The sequence below is a fragment of the Dendrobates tinctorius genome, unplaced genomic scaffold (genome assembly GCF_039654945.1).
Source record: "Dendrobates tinctorius isolate UK_male_01 unplaced genomic scaffold, ASM3965494v1 ptg000091l, whole genome shotgun sequence".
Taxonomy (NCBI): Eukaryota; Metazoa; Chordata; class Amphibia; order Anura; family Dendrobatidae; genus Dendrobates; species Dendrobates tinctorius.
The window spans coordinates 4101971-4116426 of record NW_027361759.1 but is presented as its reverse complement, the minus strand read 5'-3'; positions in this window follow the sequence as shown (position 1 = coordinate 4116426).

Genomic DNA, 14456 nt, shown 5'->3' with positions numbered 1-14456 from the left:
TAACAGAGAGAGAGAGACTCTGAACATGTTTCTGTGCTTAATGCTGAACTTAAGGTTTACTCTGGCCTGCCGTGTCACCTGCTGTGTCTCCTGCCTCTGTACCTGCAATTGTGTAAAACCTTTTCCCTGTGGCATACTTGTATGAAGTAATACAAGCACGTCTTAACCAAACCTGTGTCTCCTGTGTTTTCCTCACACTCAAGCACAAGACTTTAAATAGACTGTGTACAATACATCACAAGATTCAGAAGCCAACGTTAGAGTCTGCTGTGGACCATGGATGCCAGATATCTGATTATACCTTCTGTGATGACAGTGGTTGTGACTTCTCACAACCATTTCAGGTGAGCGCATTCCCTTCTTTCCAGTCAGGTGTGTTTCCACAGGTAAACACTATTGTGCACCATTTTTCTCTTGCAGCACTTCTGCCTTAACCCCTTCACTACCAAGGGTGGTTTGCACGTTAACTCCCGGGCCAATTTTTACAATTCTGACCACTGTCCCTTTATGAGGTAATAACTCTGAAACGCTTCCATGGATCCTGGTGATTCTGACATTGTTTTCTCGTGACATATTGTACTTCATGTTAGTGGTAAAATTTCATTCAAATAACTTTTTATTTGTGAGAAAAACGGAAATTTGGCGAAAATTTTGAAAATTTCACAATTTTCCAACTTTGAATTTTCATGCCCTTAAATCACAGAGATACGGCACACAAAAAACTTGATAACTAACATTTCCCACATGTTTACTTTACATCAGCACAATTTTGGAACCAACATTTTTTTTTGTTAGGAAGTTATAAGGGTTAAAAGTTGACCAGCGATTTCTCATTTTTACAACACCATTTTATTTTTAGGACCACATCACATTTGAAGCCACTTTGAGGGGTCTATATGATAGAAAATACCCAAAAGTGACACCATTCTAAAAACTGCACCCCTTAAAGTGCTCAAAACCACATTCAAGAAGTTTATTAATCCTTTAGGTGCGTCACAGGAATTTTTTTGAATATTTAAAAAAAAAATGAACATCTAACTTTTTTTCACAAAAAAAATACTTCAGGTTCAATTTTTTTTATTTTACCAAGGGTAACAGGAGAAATTGGACTGCAAAAGTTGTTGTGCAATTTGTCCTGAGTAGGCTGATACCTGATATGTGGGGGGGAACGACTGTTTCGGCGCATGGCAGAGCTCAGAATGGAAGGAGCGCCGTTTGACTTTTTCAATGCAAAATTGGCTGGAATTCAGATCGGACGCCATGTCACGTTTGGAGAGTCCCTGATGTACCTAAACAGTGGAAACCCCCTACAAGTGACCCCATTTTGGAAACTAGACCCCCCAAGGAACTTATCTAGATATGTGGTGAGAACTTTGAACCCACAAGGGCTTTACAGAAGTTTATAACGTACAGCGGTACAATTAAAAAATCATATTTTTTCCACAAAAATGATCTTTTCACCCCAATTTTTATTTTCCCAAGGGTAACAGGACCCTAAAAGTTATTGTGCAATTTGTCCTGAGTACGCTGATACCCCACATGTGGGGGTATACCACTATTTGGGCGCATGGCAGAGTTCGGAAGGGAAGCAGCGCCATTTGACGTTTTTGGCTGGAATTGAGATCGGACATCATGTCGCGATTGGAAAACCCCTGATGTACCAAAACAGTGGAAACCCCCCACAAATGACACCATTTTGGAAACTAGACCCCCTAAGGAACTTATCTAGATGTGTGGTGAGAACTTTGAACCCCCAAGTGCTTCACAGAAGTTTATAACGCCCAGGCGTGAAAATAAAAAAATATTTTTTTTCCACAAAAATGATATTTTTGCCCCCAAATTTTTATTTTCCTAAGGGCAACAGGAGAAATAGGACCCCAAAAGTTGTTTTGCAAATTGTCCTGAGTAGGCTGATACCCCACATGAGGGGGTAAAACACTGTTTGGGTGCATGGCAGAGCTTGGAAGGGAAGGAGCACCATTTGACTTTTTCAACGTAGAATTGGCTGGAATTGAGATCAGACGCCATGTTGCGTTTGGAGAGCACCTGATGTGCGCAAATAGTGGAAACCCCCAATTCTAACCCTAACCCTAGCCCTAGCCCTAACCCTAACCCTAGCCTTAGCCCTAGCCCTAACCCTAACCCTAACCCTATCCCCAAACCCTAACCCTAGCCCTTACCCTAATGGGAAAATGGAAATAAATACATTTTTTTAATTTTATTATTTTTCCATAACTAAGGGGGTGATAACGGTAGATTTGATTTACTATTTATGGCGGTATTTATCTTTGGTGGCTGTCGCACGCTAAAAGACGCTTTTTATTGTAAAAATAGTTTTTGCATCACCACATATTGAGAGCTATAATTTTTCCATTTTTTGACCCACTGAGTCATGTGAGGTCTTATTTTTTGCGGGACGAGTTGACGCTTTTATTGGTATCATGTTTGGGCATGTGACATTTTTTGATGGCTTTTTATTTCGTTTTTTGGGACGCAGAATTTACAAAAACCAGCGTTTCATGAATTTATTTTGGGTGGTGCGTTTACGCCGTTCTGGGTGCAGTAAAATTTATAAGGCAGTTTTATTCTTTGGGTCAGTACGATTACAGCGATACCTCATTTAGGTGGTTTTTTTATGTTTTGGCGCTTTTATGCAATGAAAACAATTTTATATAAAAAATAATTATTTTTGCATCACCTTATTCTGCAAGCTATAACTTTTTTATTTTTTCGCTGATGATGCTGTATGGCGGCTCTTTTTTTGCGGGACAAGATGACGTTTTCAGCGGTACCATGGATATTTATATGCGTCTTTTTGATCGCACGTTATTGCACTTTTTGTTCGGCGGTATGATAATAAATCATTATTTTTTGCTTCGTTTTTTATTTTTATTTTTTAAGGGGTTCGCTTAAGGGGTTAACTATTGGGACAGTTTTATAGGGCGGGTCGTTACAGATGCGGCGATACCAAATAAGTGTACTTTTATTGTGTTTTTTTTTTTTATTTCCAAAAAATGAATTTATTGGGGAATATTTTTTTTTTTTAATTTATTTAGCGATTTTTTTTTTTAATTATTTTTACACTTTTTTTTTTTTACTTTATTACAATGTCCCAGGGGGACATAACTGTCCTGTGACAGATCGCTGATCTGTCACATCACAGATCACTGTGACAGATCACCGATCTGTCACAGGCACTGCACAGGCTTCCTCATGCCTGAGCTTTGCAGGCACTGAGGAAGCCAGCTTCCTGCAGGCCCCCGGAGGTCCCCGTCGCCATATTGGATCCGGGGACCTGCAGGAAAGGAGTCCCCCGCAGCAGCGCTGCACATTGCGCTGCCATGGGGGCTCAGGGAAGCAAGGAGGGAGCCCCCTCCCTGCCGATGCTTCCCTTTAACCCCCGGTACACCGCGATCGGGTTTGATCGCGGTGTGCAAGGGGTTAACGTGTCGGGGGCGGTCCGTGACCGCCCCTGACACATTGTGCCGGGTGTCAGCTATGATAATTAGCTGACACTCGGCCGCGATCTGCGGCGCTCACCACGTGGGCGCCGCTGATCGCGGTGACGTAATATTCAGTCCATGGTAATTAGGTCCAGGGTCACATGGACGGAATATTACGTCAATTGTAGGTAAGGGGTTAAAGGATCTGGGAAGATGGAGGCTCGCGTAAAGGACTTGTTTGGAGTTATCAATACAATCCTTGCGGATATACAGGCTTTAAAGCCCAGCTTTGCAAGTCTGCAGGATCTTAGTAATCACAATCTGCAAGTTTTCAGACAAAATACTCAGGATTTACGAGCCTGGATTGAGGCCCTGGAGGAACGAGTCCAGGCACCAGCCATACCCCCGAGTTCTGGGATTCCCAAGTTACCCCCTTTTCGTTTTTGTGGTGAACGTGAAAAATTCAGGGGATTTATTAACCAATGCAAACTGTTTTTCTCTGCACATGCTTTGCAATTTCCCTCTGAACGATCCAAAGTGCTTACTATAATCATGCTGCTCTCCAACAAAGCTCTGATGTGGACAAACCCTCTGATTGAGACTGAGGATGAATGTTTAAATAATCTTGATGCTTTCATTTCAGCCATGGGGCAGGTGTTTGATGACCCTAAAAGAGGTGCGACAGCTGAACCAGCTATGCTGACTTTGCGCCAAGGTAAGCGCTCAGCAGCCAAATATGCCTGGGATTTCAAGAGATGGGCCCTCGACACCACTTGGGGCAGTCCTGCCAAAAAAATCTATTTTCCGGAAAGGGTTGATTAAGGATGAACTTGCTCGTGCCGACCATCCCACTGCATTAGGTGACTTTATTAACTACTGCATCCGTATTGATGCCCGTCTTACTGAATGCAGACAGGAGAGATGGTCCGAAAGTAATCGCACTAACCATTTCCTACCTTCCTCCCCAGCCAAGGAACCTTTGAGCAGGATCACACGGGAACCAGAACCTGAACCTATGCAGGTGAACATCGCCTAAAGGATAATCTATCTTTCTATTGCGGTAAGTCAGGGCACTTCATTATAAACTACCCCAGCTGTTCTCGTAAGAATACTGCAGCAGTCATTCACTGTGAGGTTTGCGAAAGGAGATCTGTCATGTCCGAACCTCAGGCTCCAGAAAGATCTGCAGCTATAAATGTTGATTTCTTGGACTTAAGCTCCATTATTTCAGAGGCCGATGACTGTGTAAATGCAGCAATTTTTCAAGTTTCCTCAGCAGTGTCCCAGCTGAGCTGTAAGAAGAACAATTCTCATAGCAATATGGAATGAATGAATTAAAATATTACTTTTTCCCACAAAAATGTTGCTTTAGCCCAAAAAATTTTTCATTTTCACAAGGGTAGTGTGGCGCCCCTGAGGGTTCAGTCACCACAGAGGTACTGCACCTCATCCAAAGGTGTGGTATTCTGCTCTCAGGTAAGGAGGGGGGCACTACCCAGAACCCAGACACTTGCATCCAACACTATACCTCTCAGGGCCTGGAAGGAGCTAGGCAGAGGATTGGGTGGAGAAAGCAGCAGGGGAAGAGCTGAATGAAGTGACAGTGAGAGAGTGACTGGAGTTGGAGCTGGAGCTGGGGACTTGAGCAGTGAGGAGCTCATCCCTAGACCAAAAGAGTGTAGAAGGAAAGAAAGGAAAGACAGGAGAACAGAAAGATAAGCTTCAGTGGAAGACAGAAAGAAAGGGTCCTAGGGGCACGGGTAGTGAGGAATCCACCCTTTTGGCCCATATCCACGCCGACTGTAGTCAGGTGGAGGGACCAGGTTGCAGTAGGGGACCAGCCCCAGACTAGTAGAGAAGTTAAGGACTCAGCTAGCTAACCGGAGGCTGCAGTATCTTCATGTGTTGCAGCCACATCCATACACATTCATTGAAAAGGCAGCCGGATAGGATCAAGGGGACCTAGAGCACGTCGCCTGACAAGATCTGAGGCTGCTGGCTTGGGACACTGTGTGTGAAGGGTCAGGAGAGGAGGGAGCCAGCGCAGTGAGACAGCCAGGGAAGGAACATCTGAAGGGGGTTCTGACATAGTGTACCCCAAATTACCTGAGAGCTGGCTGGACCACCGTCCCAGAGGACACAGCAACCCAGCTGGGGATTGTAACTGGAAGAACTAAGTAAAAGTGTGAAGACTGCACTCTACTGTGTCCTCTGACTTATTTACAACATCACCTGCCTTGCACCAACCTATAACTGCCCTGGGGCTTAGCTCTACCTGTGGAGAGCTGTAACATCTCTGCTGCCAACAGCCCCAGCTGTCTCTTTTGCAGCGGCGGCTATCACCTTCCTTGCGTGGCGGCGTCACAAATCCATTGGGGGAAGAGGGTGCCGCTGCCAATAGCTGTTGAGGGCAGAGCAGAGTCCTGCAGTGTGCAGGCGTCGGGAGAGGTCCGGGCACCTGCGCACTGCAGAATTCGGCGCTTGCACCGCAGACATTACAGGATGGGAGAAGAGGACGTCATCGCATGAAGAAGGGAGGCGTCGGACCGGACTGCAACGCCCACCGGACGGGACCGCCCACCCCGGTGAGTATAATATAACGTGTTTTTCTTATCTTTCAGGTTACATCAGAGGCTTATCTACAGCATTACAGAATGCTGTAGATAAGCCCCTGATGTCTATGCCAGCAGCTGCAAGCGGAAAAAAAGGGTGACAGATTCCCTTTAAAGGAATGTCCAAAAGGGCACCACCAGGTGTGGAGACTGCGGCTTAATTGGACTCCACCCGAGAATCCACATCCATGCCACCTCAAGAAAAGATGCACACATTGAAAGTTTTGTCGATTCTGTGTGTGGTGTGGCATGTCCGTTTGTAGTTGTGCTAGCGATTTGTCAGCTTTATTCCGTTAACGAACGAGACTTCGGCATGCCCCTGCGGTACTCGTCAAGCTTACTAGAGGGATACTCGAGGCTCTGGCACGCGAGATTGAGCAATAACAGGTCTATCATGGCCTTACATGTCCGGGGTTGCATGCGAGCTACACTGAAAGGACCAGCTTTTGTCGCTTACAGGTGCAGATAACCCGCTGAACACCGTTAGTGATGGGGATCTGTGATTCCAATTATTCCCCGTGAACGATGATTTCCCAGTAAGTGCAGGTCAACCGCAATTCCTGAATTAGGCCTAACCGGCATTCCTGAAAAAATGCAAAAAATTACGTGTCCAAACCACAGGTGCTGTAGCTTGCTTAACAGCTCGGCAGCCGTTCTCAGGCCCAGTATGGATTCGACAAGATTCTAGAAAGTTGATAAAGGGTACAGTTTCACCGGATAACACGTATATATGTAGCATAGTTTATACATTAAAAACCTAAGTCTATATATCAGGAGGCAGGCTCAGGCGGTCTCAGGCCCAGTATAGATTAGATATGATTGGACAAAGGTGAGAAAGGGTACCGTGTCACTGGATAACAGGTATGTATACCATAGTTTACACATTAAAAACCTATGTCTATAGATCAGGAGGCAGGCTCAGACGGTCTCAGGCCCAGTATGGATTAGACGTGATTGGACAAGGGTGAGAAAGGGTACCGTGTCACTGGATAACAGGTATGTATACCATAGTTTTCACGTTAAAAATATATGTCTATAGATCAGGAGGCAGACTCAGACGTTCTCAGGTAAAGTATGGATTTGACCAGATTGTACAAAGTTGAGAAAGGGTACATTATCACTGGATCGCAGGTATATATAGCATAGTTTAAACATTTAAAATCTCCGTGTTCTCAGTATCGATTAGACAACAATCTAAAAAGTTGAAAAAGGGAAATGTATTTGAAGCGTACACCAGTATACACTTTTGGTGGTATTTTTTAATCTTCATATATATTTCTGTCTCAGTAAGACAATCCAGACTCTCCGCAATAGGAAATGAGATGCATACAATTACTGACATAAAGTCTAGTGATTGCAGAAATCTAGGAATTACTATTCACGGGAAAAACTTCAGTTACAATTTTCAGAGGCGATGCTGACACTCAATTAATTAGTGTGTGGAGACAGCAAAAACCTTTCTTTGTGAAGAAAGTGTTGCTGTATCGCAGTACCGTTGATCCCATCGCCGGTACTCATATCCAATTTTGATCACAGGGAGAGATGTAAGCATGGTGCTCACTGCCTATCATGATCAGTCACGTAACTTTGGAGTGCAAAACACAGAAGCCATAGGCCGTAGGCGATTCAATTGGATTGGCATGAGAGGGCACATTTAAAAATGTGCGCTGGAATGTCACACATCTGTGGGTAGGAAAACTGTGAAAGCTGATGAGAAACCACCACTGCATCTCATTGTGAGTCGATGTCCATAAGAAATGGAAGCTATTGATCATCTGAAGCGAGAGCCCGGCCAGCGAGACAGGGCATAGCTACGTCTTAACCATCATCTTCTATCAGTTCACCAAATTTGTAGTGGCAGTCCCAGTGAAGGATTTGACAGCCCAGACTACACAGTGGAGGAGCAGGGAGAGGTAAACATTGCAAATGCTGGGGCCCTGCCCAAGCAAGGGGGGCCCACTCATGGACGTCGGTACTGGCACTGGGCCCCTCATAGTACGGCAGTGTGTCTGACGGTGGGTGTGCACCCCCACCGTCAGAGACACTTGATTGCACTATGAGGGACCCTGTGCCAGTGCCCGCGCCCAAGATTCGGCCCACCCACCTGTCCAGGGCAACGGCACTCGTACGACTGCGTGTGCTAGATGGTGACCCCGGCCATGGGGGGAGGAGGCAGCCCAGTTATGGAGGTTTACAAAATGGCATATGTTGATGTGTGATATTCACCTGCTGCTAAAGGCAAAATTGGTCAAGTCCCAGGAAGAGGAGGACCAAAGAAAGCCATTTTTCTGGCAACCTATGTGTCATCAGAGTAAGGTGGGACAAAATCCTTGGAAACCCATGCATGGTTCATTTTAATGAAGGTTAGATCATCCACATTTTGGGTCGAGAGACGGGTCCTTTTTTCTGTCAGGATTGATCCAGCAGCACTGAAGACTCTTTCCGATAGCACACTTGCAGCTGGGCAAGCGAGCTCCTGTAAGGCATATTGTGCCAATTCAGGCCAGGTGTCCAGTTTAGTGGCCCAATAGTCAAATGGGAATGACCTGTGAGGGAGAACATCGATATGGGATGAGAAGTAGTTTGTAACCATAGTTGACAAGTGCTGTCTCCTGTCACTTTCAGTCGATGCAGTATTACCAGTCATGTGAGCGGGACTTGAAAAATCAGTCCACAACATGGTCATGAAACCCCTGTCTCCAACGCCACTTCTGATGTGTGCACCACCAACACCTCTTCCAAGTTTCCCCCGGCCCCTACGGCTCGTGTGAGAACCATCACCGCTGCTGTGTGCTGGGAATGCTTCAACCAACCGGTTTACCAGAGTTGCTTGTTTGTTAGCCAATATTAGGTCAAGGTTCTCCTGTGGCATGATGTTTTGGAATTTGCCTTTATAGCGTGGATCCAGGATGCTGGCCAACCAGTAGTCGTCATCGTTCATCATTTTGGCAATGTGGGGGTCCCTTTTTAGGATCTGCAAGGCATAATCTGACATGTGAGCCAATGTTCCCGGTGTCAATGATGCACTGCGAGTGCTGGGTGGAGGAGCACTTTCTGGCAAATCCACATCCCTCCAGTCACGCACAAACCCTGTCACGTACCTGACCTTGCCACGCCAACATTTTCACTTGCCCCATGAGAAGCATCCTCCTCCCCTAAATAATCATCCCCATCATCATCCTCCTCCTCCTCTTCCTCTTCTTCCTCCACCTCGTCCAGGAGAGTTCCCGGAGCAGACAATGGTTGACTGTCATCAAGGCTTCCCTCCTCCTCTTCCTCATCATCCTCGGTTGCAGACGACTGCTCCTTAATGTGCGTCAAAGTTTGTATGAGCAGATGCATAAGTGGGATGCTCATGCTTATGATGGCGTCGTCTGCGCTTACCAGCCGTGTGCATTCCTCAAAATGCTGAAGGACTTTACAGAGGTCTTTCATCTTCGACCACTGCACACCTGTCAACTCCATGTCTGCCCTCAAAGTGCCTGCCCATGTATCCTCCCACAAATGCATTACGGCCTGCCTCTGTTCGCACAGCTGCTCAACCATGTGCAGGGTGGAGTTCCACCTTGTTGCAACGTCGATAATTAGGCGGTGCTTGGGAAGGTGGAGCAATCGCTGCAGCTTCTGCATACGACTGGAGTGTACCGGCGACCGGCGGATGTGTGAGCACAGTCTTCGGACCTTCTGGAGCAGGCCTGTTAACTCAGGATAATTATTGAGGAAGCACTGCACCACCAGGTTCAACGTGTGAGCCAAGCAAGGTATGTGTCTGATTTTTGAAAGGGCTATGGCTGCCACAAAATTCCGGCTGTTATCACTAACTACCTTGCCTGCCTCAAGATGTAGACTGCCCAGCCATGACTCAGTTTGTCACTAAAAGCAGTCGGCCAGTACCTCCGAGGTGTGTCTGTCGCCCAAACACATCATCTTTAACACAGCCTGCTGACGCTTTCCACTAGCTGATCGATAGGGGGACACCTCATGTGCAACACTGGCAGCTGCGGATTGAGTGCTAGTGTGACTACGTTCTGTGGATGAGCTTTCACTTCTGGAGGAGGAGGAGGAGGGTCGAACACCTACAGCCAACTGTTTCCTATACCATGGGCTAGGCAGCACTATCCCACCACCGCTGTCCCCGGTGAACCCTGCATCCACCACATTAACCCAGTGTGCATTGATGGACACGTAACGGCCCTGGCCATGCCTACTGGACCATGCATCAGTTGTGGTGCACCTTTCCACTCACTGATTGCTTGAGTGCATGTACAATGCGGTCTTTCACATGAAGGTGGAGGGCTGGGATGGCTTTGCGAGAAAAGAAGTGGCTTCTGGGCAGGTCATAGCGTGGTACTGCGTAGGCCATGAGTTCGCGGAAAGCTGCGCTTTCAACCAACCGATAGGGCATCATCTCTAACGAGATTAGTTTGGCAATGTGGGCGTTCAAACCCAGTGTACGCGGATGAGAGGATGAGTACTTTCTTGTCCTACTCATAGACTCTGGTAGGGTGAGCTGGACTTGAGAGCTGCATATGGTCGAACTAGCGGTGGACATGGCAGACTGAGAGAGGGTTGATGATGGTGATGGAGTTGGTGTTCTTTCTGATGGCCTAGATTCAGTCTTTCATTGATATAACATTGTGAATCCCTGACTGCTTTGGCCTTGCGACGACAACTCAACATTTGCTGCTGGTGGTGTGCTAACCGGTGGGCTAACAGTGGGGGAAACAATGTAGTGTTGCTGACTACCTTCTTTGGGAGCAGTTGCACATGTGGTATGTGAGGTTTGGTAGTCCGTCCACGCTTGCAAGTGCATGGTGGTTAAATGTCTTAGCATGCAACTGGTATTCAAATTTCTCAGATTTTTCCCTCGGCTAAAGGTCTTTGCGCACTTCTTACAGATAACCTTTGCCTGATCATTAGGATTTTGTTCAAAAAAGTGCCACACTGCACTCTTCCTACTATGGAAGACATTTTGAGGCCTTGCACGCTGTGCTATTTTGACCGTCTGGCCAAGCTGTCCTGCAACTCTTTTGGTTTTTGTAACATGTTTTTGGACTGCTCCGGGCCTGCCAGATAACAGCTGTTGTGATGTTGATGCCCGCTGCGGATGCTCCTCCTCCTCTTCTGAGCTATTGGCAGCGGCACCCTCTTCCCACAATGGATGCCAATCTGGGTCAACAACTGGGTCATCCATCACCTCCTCTTCAATGTCATGTGCACCTTCCTCTGTGTCACCGTGTATGGTGGTATAGTATGCGGGAAGGGGCACCTGAGTTTCATCAGGGTCAGATTCTGCCTCAGTACACTGCGAGGACAATGTAGTGCTCTGAGTGAATGTACCAGCAGAATCATCTATCAGTGGCTGTGCATCAGTGCACTCCATGTCAGATTCATCTTGGCCTGGGTAATTCACGATTTGACTTGATAACCCCGGCATGGTATGTGAAAACAGCTCCATGGAGTAATCTGTAGTGTGGCCTGCCACATCCTTCAATTTTGGTTGGGGTGAAGGACACAAGGAAAGGTGTGGTTCATGACCATGAGCCTCCAATGATGACTCAGTGCTTTTATTTTTTAAAGCTTCAGAAGAGGAGGCGATAGAGCTGGAGGCTGAGTTAGCAATGTAAGCCAAAACTTGTTCTTGAAACTCCGGCTTTAAAAGCGGTTTACCTACTCCCAGAAAAGGGAGCCTTTGAGGCCTTGTGGAGCCAGACGATGACACAGGCTCAACACCTCCTGCATTAGGTGCTATTTTGCTTCTGCCACTACCAGCAGATCCAACACCAACACCATCATTACCAGCTGCCAACCCCCGCCCACTTCCACAGACTCTTCCACCACACTTCCTCATTTTTGGGGAAAATGTACCCAAAAAACCACCAACTATATGGTACTGTAAAACAAGGTACAAGGTGTATATAGTAGTGGGGAGGATTTGAATCTCTCTAGACTTCAGGACACAGTTGGATTCTGTCAGGCCTTGTTTATATTACACCGCAATGTGACAGGCAGATTCTGGATGGTGTAGTAAAGGTGTTTAGAGGACAGGGGAGAATTGGAATCTCTCTAGACTTCAGGACACAGTTGGATTCTGTCAGGCCCTGGTTATATTACACCGCAATGTGACAGGCAGATTCTGGATGGTGCAAGAAAGGTGTATAGAGGACTGGGGAGAATTTGAATCTCTCTAGACTTCAGGACACAGTTTGATTCTGTCAGACCCTGTTTATATTACACCGCAATGTGACAGGCAGATTCTGGATGGTGTATGAAAGGTGCATAGAGGACTGGGGAGAATTTGAATCTCTCTAGACTTCAGGACACAGTTGGATTCTGTCAGGCCCTGTTTATATTACACCGCAATGTGACAGGCAGATTCTGGATGGTGTAAGAAAGGTGTATACAGGACTGGGGAGAATTTGAATCTCTCTAGACTTCAGGACACAGTTGGATTCTGTCAGGCCCAGTTTATATTACACCGCAATGTGACAGGCAGATTCTGGATGGTATAAGAAAGGTGTATATAGTAGTGGGGAGAATTTGAATCTCTCTAGACTTCTGGACACAGTTGGAATCTTGTCAGTCCCTGTTTATATTACACCGCAATGTGACAGGCAGATTCTGGATGGTGTAAGAAAGGTGTATAGAGGACTGGGGAGAATTTGAATCTCCCTAGACTTCAGGACACAGTTGAATTCTGTCAGGCCCTGTTTATATTATACCGCAATGTGACAGGCAGATTCTGGATGATGTAAGAAAGGTGTATAGAGGACTGGGGAGAATTTGAATCTCTCTAGACTTCAGGACACAGTTGGATTCTGTCAGGCCCAGTTTATATTACACCGCAATGTGACAGGCAGATTCTAGATGGTGTAAGAAAGGTGTATATAGTAGTGGGGAGAATTTGAATCTCTCTAGACTTCAGGACACAGTTGGATTCTGTCAGGCCCTGTTTATATTACACCGCAATGTGACAGGCAGATTCTGGATGGTGTAAGAAAGGTGAATAGAGGACTGGGAAGAATTGGAATCTCTCTAGACTTCAGGACACAGTTTCATTCTGTCAGGCCCTGTTTATATTACACTGCAATGTGACAGGCAGATTCTGAATGGTGTAAGAAAGGTGTATAGAGGACTGGGGAGAATTGGAATCTCTCTAGACTTCAGGACACAGTTGGATTCTGTCAGACCCTGTGTATATTACACCGCAATGTGACAGGCAGAAATTGCCTAGTGTATGACAAACTACAAGGTGTATATAGAAATGGGCAGAATTGGAATCTCCCTAGATTGTAGGTCTGTAAGAACGGACAAACTCCTCGGCTTTTCCTTACAGAGTCACACACTTCGCTTCAATTTGGCCATGATAACAGCAGTTACATGGTTCTGTGAAGGAGCGTACACGTACACCACTGTACGGTGTATGTAAAATTGTCAAGCTCCGTGTTTTTGTTTACGGACTGATACACGCTGTCAATCTCTAGTTTTGAATGTAATCAAACAGCAGATATACTAAACTGTTTGAAAAACGGACAAAACTATAAGGTGTAGGTCTATAAGAGCGGACAAACTCCTCGGCTTTTCCTTACAGAGTCACACACTTAGATAGCTTCAATTTGGCAATGATAACAGCCATTACACGGTACTGTGAGAGGAGCATACATGTACACCACTGTACGGTGTATGTAAAATTGTCAAGCTCCGTGTTTTTGTATACGGACTGACACACGCTGTCTCTCTCTAGTTTTGAATGTAATCAAACAGCAGATATACTAAACTGTTTGATAAACGGACAAAACTATAAGGTGTAGGTCTGTAAGAACGGACAAACTCCTCAGATTTTCCTTACAGAGTCACACACTTAGATAGCTTCAATTTGGCCGTGATAACAGCCATTACACGGTACTGTGTGAGGAGCGTACACCGCTGTACGGTGTGTGAAAAAATGAACGCTCAGTATCTCACCAGGACAAAACAATAAAATTTGGATTGCTTTTAAAAAAGCAGTTTGAACACCAGTGTGCACACAGCAATGCAACTAGCCTTAAAAGGCAGGCTAATCACCACCAGCGCTGCTGCACAAAAGCAAAAATCTTCACCTTCACTGCACAGTAACTACAGTGAAAAGCTCTAGCAGCAGAAGCAGTTTTTTTTTTCTTTTTGCCTTCCTAACGCTCTCCCTACAGAATCAGCAGCAGCTCTCGCTATTCTGAGATCATCATGAGTAACATGGCGGTCGGCGTGCACGCCCTTTTATACTCCCTGTGACGCCCCACAATGCAAGCCAATCACTTGCATGCCCTTCTCCAAGATGGTGGTGACCGCTGCCTATGTCATCACGTTGCCCACAGTGTCCGTTCTTCCTGATTGGCTGAAAAAGGGCGCTAAAGCATCTTTTGAA